The 20,780-nt window shown below is 36.1% G+C and overlaps 1 long non-coding RNA gene and 1 pseudogene across 1 annotated transcript; one reads left to right on the top strand and one right to left on the bottom strand.

Moving 5' to 3' along the window:
* The first annotated feature begins 236 nt into the window (after window positions 1–236).
* Window positions 237–621, top strand: LOC114495336 (annotated as a pseudogene).
* Window positions 622–798: 177 nt separating this feature from the next.
* LOC118500096 lies at window positions 799–20,467 on the bottom strand. Its single transcript, XR_004902626.1, has 3 exons — window positions 20,456–20,467; window positions 15,569–15,574; window positions 799–868 (listed from the first exon to the last, which is right to left on the bottom strand). It is a non-coding gene; the product is annotated as an uncharacterized LOC118500096 (long non-coding RNA).
* Window positions 20,468–20,780: the final 313 nt, after the last annotated feature.

Raw genomic sequence — 20,780 nt, 5'->3', positions numbered from 1 at the left:
TGGGTGTATGACCAGCCAGCACCACATCTCTGTGTCTCTTCCCCTTTGTCCCTCCTACCTGTCTGGATGAATGTGGTTTCTTTAATTCCTTAGTTGTTGGACTTCCATATAGCTTGATTTTCTCATGGTTCTGAGTGATATTTGTTCTGTAGTGCAGCTGTAATTTTGCTGTGGTTGTGTGAGGAGGTGAGCCACATTTATCTATGCCTCCATCTTTTAAGAGATTCACTTTAGAGAGAGTAGGACGTCTGGCTTGTGAGTGGGAACCTCTGTGTTTTATGCAACGAAAGAGTGATTTTAAAATGAGTGATGTTGAGAAGGGCAAGAAGATTTTTGTTCAGAAGTGTGCCCAGTGCCATATTGTGGAAAAGGGAGTCAAGAACAGGATTGGGCTGAAATCTCCGTGGTCTATTTGGGTAAAAGGCAGGTGAAGCCCCTGGATTTTCTTCCATGGTTATCAACAAGAACAAAGGCATCATCTGGGGAGAGGCTACACTGCTGGGGTGTTCGAGGAATCCGAAGAAGTACATCCCTGGAACAAAAATGATCTTTGCTGGCATTAAGAAGATTTTAGAAAGGGCAGATTTAATAGCTTATCTCAAAGAAGCTACTAATGAGTAATAGTTGGCCATGGCCTTATTTAATACAAATATCTTGGGACTCTTTTTATGTGTATCATATTAAAATTGATCTCATACACCAGAATTTAGATCATGAATGTTTCTTTTGGGCAATTCTGATTTAAATAATATTGGCTTGTGGTTAAATGAATATGATCAGCTTTTTTAACTTGGACGGTAATTTCGGTTCAGCAACTGCTATTACTATTTTCCCCTTCTAAAAGTATGATTGGACTTGATTTGTAATACTCAACTTTTCACAGAGATGGGAAATGCTGCTTCAAAAACCTGTGGGAGGTTGGTTTTATGTTTAGATTTATGTAACTGGTTATAATAGCATGTTTAAATACTGAGAAAATCCCTTCACTGTTTATTAGAAAAGCAAGACTCACTTGTGTTTTAAATTGTGTTCATTAATCTGTTAAAAGGCAAGGGCTGAAGGTAAGCTGGCAGTGTCCATTTTATCTTTTGGTGCTAACTATGCCAATTTAATCAAAATTTCCTGTATCTAAACTATTGCCTTTTACTTAATGAGAAAGGGAAAAAGGACTCATGGACATGGACAACAGTTTGGTGATTGCTGGGGGGAGGGGATGTAAGGGGACTAAATGGTAATGGAAAAAATACAATGAAGATTAAATAAAAGAAAGGCATTTTAGTGTGATTTTTATGTGATATCAAACAAAGAATATTTAGCACTTCTCACATTTAAAAAGAGGAGATTCATTTTAAATTTAAGGGCATATATAAGCTCAAAGTGAAGGTATAGGAAATGGTATTTCATGCAAATGATGACCAAAAGAAAGCAGATATTGCTATACATAGACAAAATAAACTTTAAGTGAAAAAGTGTCTCTAGAGATTAAAAGGGACATTACATAGTGATAAAAGGGTCAGTTCAACAGGAAGATATAATAATTATAACTATGTACACATCCAACATGAGAGCATCTAAACATAGTAAGCAAATATACCAGCAGATCTGAAGGGAGAAGTAAACAGCAATATAATAATAGTAGGAATTCAATACCCTACTTTCAACAATTCATAGATCATCCAGACAGAAAGTGAATAAGGCAATATTAGACCTGAGTCATACTTTAGATCAAATTGAGCTAACAGTCACATAGAGAACATTCCATCGAACAGCAGCAGAATGCAGATTCTTCTCAAGAATGAAATGGAGCATTTTCCAGGATACATCATTATAAGACACAAAACAACTGTTAGCAAATTGAAGCAGACTGAAATCATACCAGATATCTTTTCCCACCACAATAGTCTGAAACTAAAAAAATCATGAAGTGGAGGAAAAGTCACAAATGTGTGGCAATTAAACAACAAATAAGTGAAAGAATAAGCCAAAGGGAAATTTAAAAAAATCATAAAACAAACAAAAATAGAAACATAACATATCAAAACTCATGGGATGAAGCAAAAGCAGTTCTAAGAGATATGTTTATAGCAATAAACTCAAACATAATGAAAGAAGAAAGATCTCAAACAAACTAATTTTTACCTCAAGGAACTAGATAAAGAAGAATAATATAACCCCAAAGTTAGCAGAAAAATAACACAAATAAATGTAATAGAGACCAACACACAAGGAAACTAAGAGCAGTTTTTGAAAGGATACTCATTTGTGAAAAACTTTAAGCTACACTAAATAAGAAAAAAGACAAAGGACTCAAAAATCAGAAATGAAAGAGGATATTTTACAACTGATACCACAAAAATAAGAGACTACTATGAATAGTTATGTGCCTAAAAATTGGGTAGTCTAGCAGATATGGATAGATTCTTAGAAACATGTAACCTGCCAAGACTGATCATGAAAAAACAGTAAAGCTGAGCAGACCCATACTGAGTAGGAGATTGAATCAGTACTCAAAAACATCCCAACAAACAGAAGTCCAGGACAAGGTGATTTCACAGGTGAATTCTATCAAACATTTAAAGAACTAATATCATTTTTTTCTCATACTCTTCCACAAATTAGAAGAAGTGGGGGAAACAGTTCCAAACTCATTTATGAGGCTAGAATCACCCTGATACTAAGACCAGATAAAACAATTGCAAAGTGGCTGCTGGCCGGTAGGTTAAAAAAAACCCAACAATTTGTCAAAATTGGTTATGATACTTGGCAGTTCTAGATATTAAAATGTTAGTCATGGCTGTAGTTACACATTTATAAAGTCAGGAAGACAAATTTAATTCAAAGTATGATGTTCCTCTTTGTGTTCATGATAGTTAATGGTGTTATGTGGAAAAAATTGATTGTATACTTATACATAGTTGGAAAAATAGAAAGAAACATTTATTTATTTTTTGTTTTTTTTAAGATATTATTTATTTACTTTTAGATAAAGGGTAAGGGAGAGAGAAGGAGCAGGAGACAAACATCAGTGTGTAAGAGATACACTGATTTGTTGCCTCTCACATGCCCCCAACTGGGGACCTGGCCTGCAACCCACACCTGTGCCCTCACTGGGAATTGGACCAGCAACCTTTTGTTTTGCAGGCTGACACTCAATCCACTGAGCCACACCAGCTAGGGCAGAAAGAAACATTTTAAAATACAGATCATGGATCTCTTGGGGTGATGGAATTGCAGGTTATTTAAATTTTCTATATTATACTTTCATTTTCCCTAGTTTCAAAAATGAATATTTATTTATTTATTTATTTGTCTTAATCCAACTCACAAAAACTACCCAAATGGGCACGATACAACTTAATTCCTGGAACTACTTAGAGAAAAATGTCTGTTTAAAATTTGTACTTATCATAGAACTATCCTTTTTTTAAATGTGTGAATATACACATAAAAGACTGAAAAAATATGCAACTAATGTTACTATTTTTAAAAAGTGAAATAAGAAGTGTTTTTCTCCAAAGTTTTTATAATGAATATACATTATTTTTTAATTGAAAACTTTTCTAAATGCATAACTGTGCTATTAGAAGAGGGAGTTCACAGGCGAGTTGAGTCTGTAAACACTTTGAAATAGGGTGTAAAATTGTGCATGTTTGTACAGATGTGCTTTTATAACAAATTAAACTATATACACATTTTAACACTACTTACAATTGTCATTCTGTATATGAAACATTTACTTTACTACATGTGAGTATGTAGATTTAGTGACTTATCCTCACCCCAAATTTTAAGAGGATAAGAACTTTTAAATAATTTCTATGAGTTTTTCTTTATATTTCTCCCATTGAACTTCAAACTCCTTGCCCACCTTGAAAAGTAATCTAAAAATCAGGAATAAGATGGCTAACCGAGCACAGGTATGTCTCCTTCCTCCAAAAAAATCCACTGAAATGAGAAAAAATACGTAAGAACAATAATGAATTCACAATCATATTAGTAAAGAGGAAAGCAGCCATCACTGGGTAAGAAAATTTGAGCATTTTCTGGAAGTTAAAAAGCTAAAGGCATCAGAAAGTTGGAGAAGTCAGAGTACAGCAACCACCACCAAAGTAGGGGTAGCTCAGAGTTACCACTGAGATAACATCCTTAAAGAATTTTAACCTCATGGTTAACAATAATGGCAAAAGCTGACTGTGGACAAGCCAGTGTTTCTCAAACACCAATTAAAACACACTCAAGATTCTCAGGTCTCATTCATAATTTGCATTTTAAGAATTTGTATTTCTGATAAGCTCCCTGGTGATAACAATGCTGATGGCCTGCCTGTGTATAACACTTTGAGTCTCAAGAACTAATCCAGTGCACATTAAAATCACCCGGGGAGCTTGTTACCTTCCCAAGTATAGGTCACAGCCCTTACCATTTAATCAGAATATAGGGTGAATATCAGAATTAGAACCAGGCATAACTATTTTTTAAAGATCCCATGTGATTCCAAAGTACAGTAAAGTCTGGGAACCACTGAACTAATCAGCAGTAAATTAAAAGATTAAAGTATGTGCAAATATGCTCCCCCCTTCTTATGAATGCAAGTCCATTTGCATTGTGATAAAGCCCTGATTGTTCTTTAAACAAACATTTTAGGCCCCTTTCAATGTGATAAAGCTATGATAGTTCCTTAAACAAAGTGGAGATCCACCCAATTGGTGGGAGCAGGAGGAGAGAGGAAGACATGGCTCCTCACCTGTATGTAAGGGCTAGAGAGAGAACCAGAGTAGACACTGAGGATTCCGAGTTACCACAGGGGTTTGAGAGGAGGTGCTTAGCCCAGAAATGAAAGACCTCAAAATGTTTCATCTCCAGAGATAAAAGCTTCTTTACTAATACTTCTTTGCTTACACTTTATCCACACATATAACCTCAGTTAAGCCTGATGGAAATATTTGCAACAAATCCTTTACAAAAAAAATCTAAAGGATATAACAAGTAATTTAAAGATGAAAAACCCAAATTAAAAAGAAAACAGGCAAAAGTCACAAACTGGAATTTCTTTAAAGATGAAACACATTGGCCTATAAATATAGAAAAGCTGCTCAACCCTGTTAGTAATCAAGTAAATAAAAATAAAAATTATAATATACAATTTCACACCCACAAGATTAGCAAAAAAAATTTAATGGAAATTAAATTTTGCCAAGTGTTAGCAAGGATGTGGCACAATAGAAATTTTATTCCTTACTGTTGGCCAATGCAAAGTGATACAATCACTTTGGAAAACAGTTTAGCTTTACTTAGTAAAATTCAACTTGCTAATACTTTACAATTCCACATTCTACTGTAAGAGTATGCTTTAGAAAGGCATTTGCACAAATGTACCAGGAGAAATGCATAAACATGTTCATGGCAGCAAAGTTCATAAGAGCAAAAACTGGACATAACCTTGACATCTCCCAACAGAATACACACATAGACAGTAATGGCAAAAACGGATAGTCGCGGAGCTGTTGCTATTTGCCAGGCAGTATTCTAAAGGCTTTAAACATATTACCTAATTTAATTCTCAATAGTTAAGTGAGATAGGTACAACTATTATGCCCATTTTAAAATGAGGAAACAGAAGTTTAGAGAGAATTATAGGCTTGCCCAAGGCAGTAAGTAACTGGTTGAGTCAGCATTTAAACCCAAATCTGAGCCCTTAAACACCATGCTAGTGGAATTAGGATTTGGTTGCTGTTTCCAAAGTGTGATCTCTGGACCAACATCATTAATATCACTGGGAACATGTTGGAAAATTTGGGGCCTGACAATTTAAATTTTAATAAGCTTTCCAGGTGACTCTGCTGCATACAAATGTGTAATAACTGCTAGAATACTGGGTTTACTATATGGAAAAGAGGTGGTGTCATTTCAAATAAGAGAAAGGGGTATTCACATTTTCATTCTTGAAACTTTTACTTTTTGTTTTTTTCAGCTTTATTAAGATGTAATTGACATTACATATTATACTTACAATGTGTAAGTTTCAGATGTATAATATGATGATTTGACATACATATCACAAAATGATTACCACAATGAAGTTAACTAATAACCTTCATCAGCTCACATAATTATCTTTTTTTGTAGTTAAAAACATTTGTTTACTCTCTTCACAACTTTCAAGTATACAGTACAGTATTGTTAACTGTAGTCACCATGCTGTACATTAGATCCCCAGAACTTATTATTACTGGAAGTTGTTACCCTTTAACCAATATCTCTCCATTTCCCTCATACCCATCTCCTGGCAATCACCATTTTACCCACTGTTGCTATGAGATTGGCTTTTTTAGAGCCCACCATGTAAGTGAGATCATATAGTATTTGTCTTTTTTTCACTGATTTCATTCAGCATATAATGCCCTCAGTATCCAGCCATGTTGTCAAAAATGGCAGCTTTTCCTTCTTATGGCTGAATAGAATTCCGTTGTGTGTATACCCAACACTTACTTTATCCGCTCACTCATTGATAGGTTGTTCCCTGCCCTGGCTATTGTGAATAATGCTGCAGTGACCACAGTGGGGCAGATATCTCTTCCAAATAGTGATTTTATTTCCTGCAGATGTATACCCAGATGTGGGATTGCTGGATCATTTTTAATTATTAAAGAACCCCCATACTATTTTTCCCCCCATAATGGCAGGGAAGTGTTCCCTTCTTTTCTTTTTTCTGGAGGAATTTGTGATGTCATAGTATTAATTCTTTAAATATTTGGTAGAATTCACAGTGAAGCTGTCTATGTCTGGGGTTTTCTTTGTAGGAAGATTATTTATTTATCTATTTATTGTTGTTTTACTAATTAATCTGTTTTACTTGTAGGTCTAGTCATGTTCTCTATTCTTAGTTCAGTTTAAATAGTTTGTCATTTTTGAAATATGTCCATGTAAGTTATTTAATATGCTGGCATATTATTACAACATAATATTCCCTTATAATTCCTTTATTTTCTGTTAGGAAGTTAGTGAGGTCCATGTTTTCAACTAAATGATTACAGTATTTTGCCATGTATAATATGCTCCTGCGTATAATGCAAATCCACTTTTTTTGGCCCAAACTTTTGGGAAAAAAATCTTTCATTTTAATTTTTAAATTCAATTATGTATTTGTATCTATTTAGAAACAAAACTGATTATTGTACTCCAGGGTACTATTTTGCATAGAGATATTGTTATTGCTTTCTGGAGTTATACTTTTAAAGCATAAGCATAAATAAAAGAATTAAAAACATTTATATAGATATGGACTTAGTACTACTCATGTATAGTGCACATCCTTGTTTTTCCCTCAAAAGCTTGGGTGAAAAAGTGCTCATTATACATGGCAAAATATGGTACTTACTCCTCTACCTTCTTGAAGTATGGAATATAGTTAAGACAATTATTTTGTCTCTGTCTAAAACTTTTGTTTGTCTGTTTTATTTCTGGGTCTGTTTTTCTTAATTGATTTAAAAATTCTATTATGGGTTGTATTTTCCTGCATTTTGCATGCCTGGCAATTTTTTATTAGTTGCTAACCATTGTGAATTTTATCTTGTTGGGTAATATTATTTTATTATTATTATTAGTCCTGTAAATACAGGGATGTACAAAAATATGTTTACAGTTATTAGTGTGCAAAACTGATTTTATTCTTGTATTATTATTTATTAATTATTATATTTTTTTTATATGAACAACTGTAAACCTACTGTCCCCCCCACTACCCCACACCCCCATATTCTTAAATTCTAGAGCTTTTCTTTCAGGACATAGATAAGTTACTTGGAAACAATTTCATTCCTCCAAACTTTGCTTTTAAGGAGAACAACTTTTAAATTAGGGCTAATTATGCTCCCACACCTGAGACAATACTGTTCTGAGACTTCTATCAAATGCCCTGTGGATCATGAGGTTTTGCACTCTGGTTGATGGGAAAATGTAGTATTCCTGGCTCTGTGTGACTTCTGAAATCATCCCTCTATCCCTTCCTGCTTCAGGTAGTTTCTTTACACGCCTGTGTTAATCATTACCCAGCTGAAGCCTGGAAGGGGCCCTCTATGTATTCCCCTTCTGCACACAAAGGGGGAAGGAACTCTTTCCTGTTCGGTCTGCCTTGCCAACTCTAGCTATCTTGGTCTGTTTGGACTTCCAGCTTCATCTCTTCAATTTAAGGAGGCCGTAAAACTCTGCCCAGATTCCCCACTCCTGTGCTATAACCATTCTCTAAGCAGTACGCTGGGGCATTCCGAGGGTTCATTTGTTTTACTTTCTCAGGGATCACTGTCCTGCACTGCCTAATGTGAAATGTGTGCAAACTGGGGTTTCACATATTCTGTTCAGGTTTTATGTAGTTTTCTGCAGAAGGGTAAATGTGATCACTGCTATTACACAATGGTTAGAAGTGCAACAGAGCTTATATTTTGGCAGGAGAAACAGATACTTAACTAAATTAACAAAAAGGTGGTTACTGTAAATTCAGATTTGGGCTCTTTTGAAAGAGTGTAAGGGGAAAACTCTCTGAGGATGAACTTTTCACTTGACACTTGAATGATGAGAAAGCAAGCCATTCAGAGAGCTGAGGGAGGAGAATTCTGGCCTAGGGTAAAAACCTTGCTAGTGCAAATGCCCTGAAGCTGCAACAAATGATTTGACTCAACCCTATCTTTTTTTAAAGTTAAATTTATTGGACTGACATTGGTTAATAACATTATGTAAGTTCCACATATACAATTCTGTAACAAACATTTCTATATTGCATTGTGTGCTACCACCCAAAGTCCAATCTCCCCCTTGTCACCACATATTTGACCCCCTTTAGCCTATTCATTCTCCACCCACTTAACTTCCCCTCCGGTAACCACTCTTCTTCAACCCTATCTTTTGAACCTTTGCATTTGTAATTGTCCTGTGATTCAGCCAATCTGAGCTCTTTTCAATTGTTTACTTATAATGTTGCTTTTCTTTCTCCATTTAGTCCATCTCCTCAGCATAACATGACATTTTACAGGGTCTGGCAGAAGTAATGCCTGCTTGAGTGTGGTTGGTAGGGTAATAATATGGGTTTAATAATTTATAGTTTTAATTTGAACATTTCACGTAAAATGTCACATGGTGTGCTTGAGTGTGATATTGTTATGTTATATAATTACATGCTTATGGTTGTGTAATAAAAGATTTATTATAAAAATGGGCATTATTTGTCCTGGACCCTGTATTTCCCCCTCTGGAAATCTTATTTCCTTGCTGAGACCAGGTGCTATTTCCTTCTTGAAGTCTTCCTTGATAATCTCAGTCAGAAAGAAGAGACACCTTTTTTCCTCTAAGTTCCTCTAGCACATATTTTTGTGTGTGTGCAAGGGTTCTAAGCCCTAAATAAGTAACAATTTTGCTAGTTAGTATAGTCTGATTTCTTTGTATTTTGTTTTCTCCTGTATTGCCAGTACATAGAATAGCTTCTGGCGTAGTGTAGAGAATTTAAAAATGTTTATTGGACAAATTGTTATTTGTGTGTACATTTTTCTCTGAAATAGGACATTTTCTTTTTTTAGTGTAAATAATAGTTTTATTACTCCCTTTTAAAGATGCTAAAACTGAGGCTGGGAGTGGTTCAGGAACTTGTCCAAGGTCACACAGCTAGTAAATAGTGAAAGGAAAATTTGAATCTTAGTGATTTTCTTAAAAAATTTTTTTAAGAAAATTTTTTTCCCTGAGCAACCACCAGAATGACTTCTATCCAGTCTAATTATTGCTTCCCAATTTCTCTTGACACAATGAATTTTGTTTTGTTTTTATTGTTTTTTTAAATTTTTATTATAAAGCTTTACTGTTCTTTTCCCATTACCATTTAGTATCCTTATACCTGCCCCACCCAAGCAATCACCCCACTGTTGTCCAGAATGGGAGAACATATTCGCTGATAAGGAAATCTGATAAGGGGCTAATATCCAAAAGTTATAAAGTACTTACAAAACTCAACACCAAAAAGACAAACAATCCAATTAAAAAATGGGCAAAGGACCTGAATAGACAGTTGGCCAAAGAGGACATACAGATGGCCAATAGACACATGAAAAGATGTTCAACATTATGAATCATCAGAGAAATATAAATTAAAACCACAGTGAGGCCCTGGTTAGTGTGGCTCAGTGGATTGAGTGGGCCTGCAAACCTAAAGGTTGCCGGTTGGGTTACTGGTCAGGGCATATGCCTGGGTTGTGGGCCAGGTCCCCGGTTGGGGGTGTGTAAGAGGCAACCAATTGATGTATCTGTTGCACACATAGATGTTTTCCTCCTCTTTTTCTCTCCCTTCCCCTCTCTCTAAAAATGAATAAATAACCAGAGGGGAAGGTGAGATGGGATAATGATGGGGAATGGGGAGGGTTTTCAGGAACACGTATAAAGGACACATGGACAAAACCAAAGAGGGGTAGGATCAAGGGTGGGAAGTGGGAATGGCTGGGGTGGGGGGAAAATGGAGACAATTGTACCTGAACAAGAATAAAAAAAAGTAAAAAAAACCCCACAATGAGATATCATCTCACACCTATCAGAATGCCTATCATCAATAAGTCAACAAACAACAGGTGCTGGCGAGGATGGGGAGAAATGGGAATACTTGTGCACTGTTGGTGGGAATGCAGACTGGCACAGCCACTGTGGACAGCAGCATGGAGACAGCTCAAAATATTAAAAATGGATCTGCCTTTTGACCCAGTGATCCCACTTCTGGGAATATATCCTAAGGAAGCCAAAACACTAATTCGAAAGGGCATAAGCATTCCTATGTTCATTGCAGCATTACTTATAATTGCCAAGATATGGAAGCAGCCCTAGTGTCCATCAGTATATGAGTGGATAAAACAACTATGGGACATTTATGCAATGGAATACTACTTGCCCATAAAAAAGAAGAAATTTTTACCCTTTATGGCAGTATGGATGGTCCTGGAGAACATTATGCTACATGAAATAAGCCTGTCAGAGAAAGACAAATATCCTAATGATTGTACTCATATGTGGAATCTAATGAGCAAACTGAATTAACAAGCAAAACAGAAACAGACTCATACATGGAGAATAGCTGATAGCTAGTAAGGGGGGGAGTTAAGGGGTGGAGGGTTTGAGCAAAAAGGAAAAAGGACTCATGGACATGGATAAATTATTTAAGTGACATTTTTTCCATTACTATTTAACCCTCATTTACCCACTCCCTCTAGCAATCACCACTCTATTGTCCATGTCTGTGAGTCCTTCTTCCTTTTTTTTTTGATCCCTCCACCCTCTAACCTTCCTCCTAATAGCTGTCATCCTGCTACAGCCAATTTGAAGTAGCTATTTGACAGATGTAAATTGTAAAAATACTTCTAAGAGTTTAAGTACTATGTGTAACAAGACTGCTTTTCTTCAATTGTTAATGAATTAAAGAGGTTCATTTGCCTTCATGGGTCAAAGCCCAATCAAACTCAAACAGGAGTTTGCAGCCAACAAAGTAAAGGTTTATTAATTAAGGACATGATGCCAAGCATGGAGTCATGGGTGAGCTTCTGCTCAGAGACTTGGCTCCCTGATTGCTTCTAGGGGATAGGTTACATAGGAACATAGGGAGGTAGTATTGTGGCTAGGGTCATGTTCTCTACTGATTGGTCAAGGCTAGGGTAGAGGGTAGTTGATCATTGCATCTGGCCCTGATGTCAGCTATGGTATCACTCTGTCTAGTTTTGCAAGGATGTGGTCAGTGGGTCTTTCCACTTTTTGGGGCCTGGGACTGAAACAACTGAGACATAGATGTTATCTCTAGTTTGAATGAAACTTTGTCTCTTTGGTCAACAGACCTGAGGCTTTGTTCCTAAGATCGTTTGATGCTGACCAGAACCTCATTTACCTGAAGGCTTAAAGATAAAGGGAATGGACATATGAGGGAGAGGGCAGTGTGTGAGTCAGGGTGCTGGGTGAGGCCAGTTTGAATCAAAAGGAAAGAAAGGAGAAAAAGTCATAATAAAGAATTGAACTTTCTGCCCAGTTGTACCATGAACCTTAACCTTTGGCTTGCTTCCATCCAGTTCCTGACCTCTAACGAATTCTTTTCCTTGCTACTTGAACACTACTTCAAAATTAAGTTTTGCTAGCCTCAGCAATGGGATAAAAATGTCTGTTGAACATATTCCTTAGTTATAAAATTTTATTTTACACCAAAATATCATTTTATAATATTTACTCCATTCTATATTAAAAGCTTTTGAAAGATGGTTAATATGCTTTATTTGTTTTATCTCCCAGAGTATTTAACACTTTGCTACTGAAAATGTAGTTTGCAGGCCAGCAACATTGGCATTGCCTTGGAGTTTGTGGGAAGTGCAGAATCTTGGACCCTACTTCAGAATTACTGAACCAGAATTTGCATTTTTTAATTAATTTTTTAAAAGATTTTATTTATTTGTTTTTAGACAGAGAAGAAGGGAAGGAGAAAGAGGGAGAGAAACACTGATGTGTGGTTGCCTCTCTTGCCCCCTTCTAGGGACCTGACCTGAAACCTAGGCATGTGCCCTGACTGGGAATCAAATCGGCCACCCTTTGGTTTTCAGTGTGTGCTCAATCTACTGAGCTATACCAGCCACGGCCAGAATTTGCATTTTAACAAGACCCCCAGGTGATTCATATGCACAGAGCACTGGTTAATGTTTTATTCTTTTTTACTCAGTTCTCAAAATAAACATTTGTTGAATGAATACAAAGCTTCTGGTGTATTGGTGGGGCGGGGTGGGGGAATTGTGAGATATACCACAAGTCTTTTATTAACAAATTATGTTGAAAGTTAGTAATAAAGTTAATAAAAAGTTAATGAATTTTGTCAGATTATCCCATTTGCTAGGTAAAGCAGTTCTGCAAACTCCTGGCCCATCACTTTTCAAGTTTTGTAAATATTTTAGTAAATGTCAGGATGCCCATAACACAGTAATTTCAGCATAGCTTAGTGGTTCGTAAAGGGGTACTGGTTTTAAAATGGAAGAGATGGAAATCCATTTTAAACTGGCTTTGAAAAAAGGCAGTGTTGGCTTTGGTGCTCAGAGCACAGGAAGTGCCAGATTATATCTAGCTCTCAGGGATAATTATTATTTGTCACTACATCTGTTTGTGTGTGTGTGAGAGAGAGAGAGAGAGAGAGAGAGGGAAAGGAGAGAGAGAGAGAGAGGGAGAGGAGAGAGAGAGAGAGAGAGAGAGAGAGAGAGAGAGAGAGAGAGAGAGAGAGAGAGAGAGAGAGAGAGAGAGAGATTTAGATTCATTATCCTCCCAGAACTTTTCTTACGGAGAGACAAGGCCTTCATTAGCTCTAGTGCCTCTAATTTCCTCCGCTAGAGAAGCATGGAGACCAGGTCTGTCTCACATCAAGTTTAAGAAGCCAGAGGAAGGATACTGACACTGATTGGCTCGTATTGGCTAAGGTGCCCATCCCTGGATCAAAACACTCTAGTCAAAAGGTTCAATGTGACATTTTCCAGAAGAAGGAAAGGACTACTTTTCCTGATAGGGAAAACAATAATTTTTGATATAATATTTAAAACATGGCTATAAACTTTTAATCTATAGATAGGGTAGTTAATTTTTTTCCCTACTGCTTTCCTTTACCCAATTAATGTCTGGGATTACCACAAGAATTTTTATATGTTTTGCTAATCTGTCTTTGTGGTTCTTTCTGCCCTCTACCAGTTTTCACATTCTGAAATACTGTTTTTCTAGAGATGTACTGATGAATAAAGACAGCCCTGCAGTTATTGTGCAAGCTATTTTTCCCCACACCAGTTTGCTCCCGTGTGGCACCAGGTGGCATCACGTGTCCAGACAAGCCCAATCCCCAGCAAAGAGAAATCTGTATTAATTCTGGGCTCAGCGTCATAATTCTTCAACTCTAAGTTCAGAGAAGCTCCTTTTCATGCCTAGTCTAAGGCCTTTCATAGGATGATTGACAGAGAATCATCTATTTCTTTTAGGGGAAGTCTTATTGGTACCCACAGATGTGGTCTAGTTTCCATTACCCAGACAAGAAAATCAAAATGTTGAACAATATATTTTCAAAAGCTTGTGTTAGTCATAAATGACATCAAGTGAGATACATTGATATATTGAGGCCTGTCCAGAAACTATCCAGCCATAAGTATGAAAAATAAAGACATTTATTGAAGAAGATACAAAATACAAGAAAGATTGTACATAGGACAATGACTCCTCAGTCCTCTTCAAAGTAGGCACCTTGGGACCTCACACAGTTTTCTTAATTGCCATCAACTCCCCCTTCATATTTTCCTGAATCTCACCAATGATCAGACATTTCTTCCCTTTCAAAGGTGATTTTAGTTTTTGGGAGAAGCCAGAAGTCACAGGGCACCAAATATGGGCTGTAGGAAGGCTGAGTCACTCGGGTCATTTGATGTTTCACCAAAAAACTCTGCGTGAGATGTGATACACGAGTGGTTATATTGTCATGATGAAGCTGCCAATCACCAGTTGCCCTTAGCTGCGGCCTTCTGAATCATCCAAATAGTTTCTGTGGAGGAATGCTCAATCTTAATGCAAAATTTGATGCAGAGTCGTTGTTCTACTTGCTCAGTCATTTTGAATGTGACAGCCACACAGTACATGTACTCACTCAGTGGTCCCCACTGACTAGTACAGTGAAGTCATCAGTGTTCACACATGTACACTCTAGGTCATCTGCTCTAAGTACTAAGTAGTAGTACTTAGTAATACTAAGTAACTTGGCTACCAGGTTACATCAATGTCCTTCAAACCATTTTTGTTATATTAACAATGGCTGGACTTTTTCCAGACGGACCTTGTATGTAGGTAATTTTTTATTCTGGGAGGGAACAGTGAGGCTAAAGATTAATCCAGTTTATACTGTTTAAAGAGCACACCTCTGAGTCTTCAACACCAGCATTCATATTTGTGGTGATTTCACAGATTTCTTTGTGATCATTATTTCAAAATAAAGGTAGTCTTTTAAAAATAGTAACTGCTAGAAGCCTCTAGTACTTTAAAAACAAACAAAATCATATTAAGTTTTTCTTTGCCACCTACCTCAGGGAGGTTAGTAATAATATTTGATTTGGATAATCAATATAGATAACATACATATAGTCCTAAAACTGTTCTATAGATGTGGTACAGGTAGAGTTAAGTGTGGTGGTTATTGTAGAAGCATTTTATTAGGTGGGACTCTACCTGTAACTTATTGTCTAATATAGTTTTATAGGATTAAAGTGTTGTTCATTTATTTATTCATTTGACTAATTTTTGCACGCTTTTATTAATTCACTTTTTTACTAAGAATTGTTGTTGAATTCATGCATTCAGCACCATAATAAACCCTGGGAAAACAATAGGGAGGAAGACAAAATTAGTCCATACTATCTTGGAACACAGACTAGTGGAATTTTTTGAATGAAGCCCCAAATCAATATCCTTTTTCACTCTTCGTGGGAAAAAATTCAAAACCCAAAAAACTTCCATGTCCTTATGAAGAGAGCCACATTGTTGTTATTCCTGATGTCCTGACCTGACTCTGGAAATTATATTTAGTTTACCTTAATGATTCATTCATTCATTCAGCTGAATGGCATTCTTTGCTTCCTGTCTCCAACAGATCTATGTCTATCAGACCACAGGAATTACAATTTCATGGTGAGAGGACTGACACTATGATACATTTTAAAAATATTTGTGCACTTATTATGTAATCAGAGATTTTAATAAAGGAAATGACTCTTATTTATTGATGATCAAACTGCCAAGTTCTTTTCTCAGTAAATGTTTCACCTCCCTTTGTGATAAAGATTTGTTGCTTATTTTATAAATGTTATTGTTAATTGTTGTAATTTGATGTGAATGAGCCTAGTACTTCACTACTTTACTAACTTGCTTCTCACAGGGAAGAGGCAAAAAAGAAAACAAACAAACTGGAAAATGAAAACCAAATGACAAATGAGATGTGGTAAAATAATTTGAAAAGCCAAGACACTTATTTTCACCTCACTGATCTAGTTTGCAAGGTAAACAATAATGATTTATCTTATTGAGCCCACTTCTCCTAGCTCCTGCCCTAATTCTTTGCTCTTCTTTTATCATCTTCTGGACTATAATTGTTTAATCTTTCTCCTCCTACTGCTCTTAAATTGCCTCCTACCACTACATGAACTTCCTTGTTGCTAAATACAAGTGAAATTCTCAGACTTAATCTATTGTAGGTAATGGAAATGCTGTCCTTTCATTTGTCAGGCCCAAAAACGTTGGCATCATCCTTGACTTCTCTTTTTCTCTCACATTTCACATTCTATCCTTCAGCAAATACTGTTGATCCTACCTTGAGAAACATCCAGAATTCCATCGTTTCTCATCTGGTTCAAGCCATTATCATCTTGCTTGCCTTGTTGCAATAGTTTATCCGGTTTCTTAATTTCCTCCCTTGATTACCCGTCTATCCTTTGCACTTGCTTTCTTTGTTTGGAGAACTGAAACACTCAAATAGCCTCATTGGCCCACTCTCTCACTTTCTTTAGGCTTTTATTCAAATGTCACCTTCTCTGTAAGGTCTTGTCTGGCTACTCTAATTAACGTCAGAAATCCAAGCCCTCCTTATTTTCCTTTCCTGCTGCCTTTTTCTTTATTGAACTTCTCATCTGCTCACATACTATGTTTTATTTATATACCTCTTTATTCATTGTCCTCCTGTTCCCCTTCTACCAACCAATATTTTTAAATTTTTTATTTCTCGATATCTCCAGTTGCTGGGATAGTGAGTATTAATTATTTGGCACATAAAAATACTCAAATAAGTATTTGTTGAAAGGAATAAATTTCATGGTGACTAGGATAATTCTTCACTGGGTCACTGATAGTCTGAATAGGTTTGTTTTCTATAGATGTAGCTTACTGAGAGGGACAATATTATGCTGTAATTTAAAAATAAAAACAATAATGTATTATTATTAAAAGTACTCTTTCTTGTTTTGTGTGATTTTAATTTACTTGGATATAAATACCATGAGTTTAATTTTTAGACCTCCCTTTTTATTAATGTGAGAATTGGATCGGAGTAGTACAGTGCAGACCAAGCTTCTGATCTTACAAATGTTTCAGCAGGCATCAGAGAAGAGTAGAGCAGTGGCATTTTGGTGTGTGGTAACTACTCACTTGTTAACCCAGCTGCTCCTAGTTTTTTCCTATTATTCTCATTTGTTGAATATTGCATAATTATTATATTTCTGTGGGCAAGTATCCTTGTCTTTGTGATTACCCTTGCCTCAGGCCTGAAAAGCATCATTGTGTTTCCTGCGGAAGCTCTGGTATCCTCTGTATTCTCTCTAGAGTGCAAAGGAAATATTAGTAAGAGAAGAATCTTTTGACGATTTAAATAAATGAGAATCTGAATGACAAAAAGTGGACTGTTAGATTAGCACATACAAGAACTCTGAGATTGTGGCAAGTAGTGCCACTGGATAGATGCCAAAGAACAAGGACGCCTTTAAGCCCCGTTTCTGGTCACAGTTTTTTTTCTGGGACTAACACTGTACATGGGTCTCACTAGCTCTTAAACAGAAGTCAACATTGTACATGAACACAGAAATCATCAATAACTTTCCATTATATGAGGGTGGTACTTATGTGTCAGTGAAGAAATATTTTAGTATATATGTAGTCCTATAGGGTCTCATAGGACATTACAGTTTTCTAAGGGAACTGAAATAGACAAATAGAAAATCAGCACAGATTTTCCCTGCCTAGTGCGGCTCAGTGGACTGAGTGCTGGCCTGTGAACCAAAAGGTTGCCCATCAGGGCACCTGATTACCAGTCATGTCACATGCCTGGGTTTTGGGCCAGGTCCCCAGTTGGGGGCGTGGGAGAGGCAACCAGTTGAAGTTTCTCTAGCACATTGATGTTTCTCTCCCTTTCTTTCTCCCTCCTTTCCCATCTCTCTAAAAATAAGTAAATAAAATCTTTAGAAAAACAAAATCAACACAGGTTTATACAAATAAAAATAATTTCAAGAATAGATTGAATATAAGGGTACTTCCAAAGGGCTGGTAAATGGTTTAATTTATTGAGAAAAATTTCTATAGTTATAAACTGGGAAGTAGCAGTAGTTGAAAGAAATATTTAGGTTAATGAATGGACCAATGAAAAGTCTGGAGGACTTTTAAATGTTTGTGTTTCCTCAGAGATCTGTTCATTGAGTTCTTCTGTCTCTGCCTAACCTCTTAAAGAAACATAGTCCATACTGCTACTTCCTCCTGGCCCCAAACTCATATTTCCAGCTCTTTTCTGATCATCTGCTTTGGACATCCTCCAGCCACATCAAATTCCATGGAATAATGATAATAGCCACTATTTGTTGAGAAATTATCATTTAATTGTCATTATTCTAACTGCTTGGTGTGTGTTAGCTGATTTAATGAGAGCAGAGCAGTGGCATCTTGGGATATGATAACTATCTTGGGATATGTTAACTGCTTGTTAACCCAGCTGCTCTTCAATCTTTTCTCATTATTCTCAGTAATTTTGCATTGTTTTATTAACTTAGTTGCATTGATAAAGAAACTGGGACTTTAGGAGTTTAAGAGACTTGCCCAAGGTCACACAGATATTAAATGAAACTTCTGAATACAAACCTATGTTCTTAACCACTGTAATTACTTTCACAATTAAATTCTTTAGATATGCTTTCAAACTGCTTCTCCATATTGGAAAATGTGGTTGAAATGTTACCACTATACATCCAGCCAGGATCCTAGACATGTTTATTTTCCTTATTCTCTGCATCTGAATAGTAAGTCAATCTATCTTCCTCTTGTGTATCTTTTAGACCTGTTTACTTTCTAATACTGCAACTATCATCATTCAGGCTGATATCTCTTATCAGCCAACTAGAGTATGTGCCTCCAGTCTTGCCCCAACATCTTCCATGTTATACATTTTTCTAACTGCATGTATTTTTATATCATTTTTCTGCTTAAAATCCTTAAACAGCTTCCTAACATTTATAGGATAAAGTCCTATCTCTTGAGGATAGAAAACTAGGTTTTTAATAATCTGATCTGTGTCATCACTTGTATCTTTTTTTCCTGACACTTCCTTTTATATATCCTGTGTTTAAGACATACAGAATTTCTTAGAGTTATGGACTACATGCTATTCCTCCCATCTGAAATACTTTTACTCTATTTTCCCCAAGAACCTATTCCTTACTTTATTATAGTTGTCATATGTAATGTTAAGTGAATCTGTATCTTTCCCCACTTCTAAGTACGTTGTTAGCTCTCTGAGGGTTTGTGTCATTTATCTTTATATAGTTGTATTTAGCACATAATGTAATTTATAATTTATTACAGCATATAATGTATGTAACAATTTGTAAGCCCCGAATCAATGACATGGATGGATGAATGAATGCACATATAAATAAAAACCAAATCAGTAGGTTTAGATTTGGTTTTGCCTGTGAGGAAACACTTTTCAAAACTGAGTAGTTGAGAAAAGTAAGTAGGAGAGACAGTTTGTCTGATTGGACTGATTAAGTATAAAAGTTCATTATGCAGAGATAGGGAGAGGGAAAAGTTTCCTTTTTGATACTGTTTGGAGATTTATGACTGCATGGCACATTTAGAAATATCACAAAAATTCTAGGAGAATGATAAGATGTAGAATAGTTTGAATCCTGAAGTTTGGAGTTAAGCTTTTTCAACCAATTATTCCAGGTTTCAATTTGAGTTAAAGTCTTCAATTTTACCTAGTATTCTGCAGGTATAAAACACATTACATTTAGTCCAAGCCTGTTATTTAATCAATACAGTAAGGAAAGTTCTGGAGTGAACAATCTGTCCATGGTTCCAGATCTACTTGGAGACAGAGATTTGCACTCCCATGCTTTCCTCACTGTAAGGAACAGTATCAGTGGTCAAGAAGTTCAGTAAATCCAGCCCACCTGGACTTAAGTACTACAGCCTTGTCATTTACTAGCTTGTGATTTGAGAAAATTAAGTATTCTTATCTGTAAAATCAGGGAAAGTATCCACATAATAGGACCAATATGAAGGTTAAATAAGTTAATATGATAAAGGCCTTAGAAAATGGCTGCCACATAATAAGCCTTAAGATGTTACCTATCACTTTTTGATAAAAGTGCAACAATAATGCTTTTCTCTTCCACTGTGCTCCTACTGAGTCTATATTATAGGATATGTCATGTAGTATTGCAAGTACTCTCATGTCTCTCTTTCCCTCTTGACTCTGAGCTTTTTAAGGATGGAGACCTTACGCTGGTCAAGGACCTAGCACAGTGTCTGGTACACAAGGGGCACTTGATACATATATTTTAAAAGAATTAACGAACTTTTTTATTTTTAGAAAATAACAGTTAAATAACTATTTCACTTTTTGATACTAAACCAGAACCTTTAGGTAATTTGTGAATTATCATGTCTGTGAAAGGGACAGTAGAAGTGTGGAGAAAGAATACTATGTGTAATTTGGACAAAGAAAGACTTAAATGACCAGACTCAGGGCATCACCATGCAGGATTTCTCACCCTGATAGAGTAGTGACCACTTCAGTCATTTTCTGTCAAGACATAGGATCACATGCTTCCTACTCAGTCTTTTCTGAATGAACTTCAATAGGAAGCTGTAGGGTAAATGGAATCAGTCAGCCTCCCTCACTGGGCCCAATAAGCAGTATTCCTGTAACTTTAAGAATGGGCCCTAATGCACAGAAT

Source organism: Phyllostomus discolor, chromosome 4 (assembly GCF_004126475.2).
Source record: "Phyllostomus discolor isolate MPI-MPIP mPhyDis1 chromosome 4, mPhyDis1.pri.v3, whole genome shotgun sequence".
NCBI lineage: Eukaryota > Metazoa > Chordata > Mammalia > Chiroptera > Phyllostomidae > Phyllostomus > Phyllostomus discolor.
Note: the sequence above shows the minus strand (reverse complement) of the source record. Positions and strands in the feature narration are given on the sequence as shown.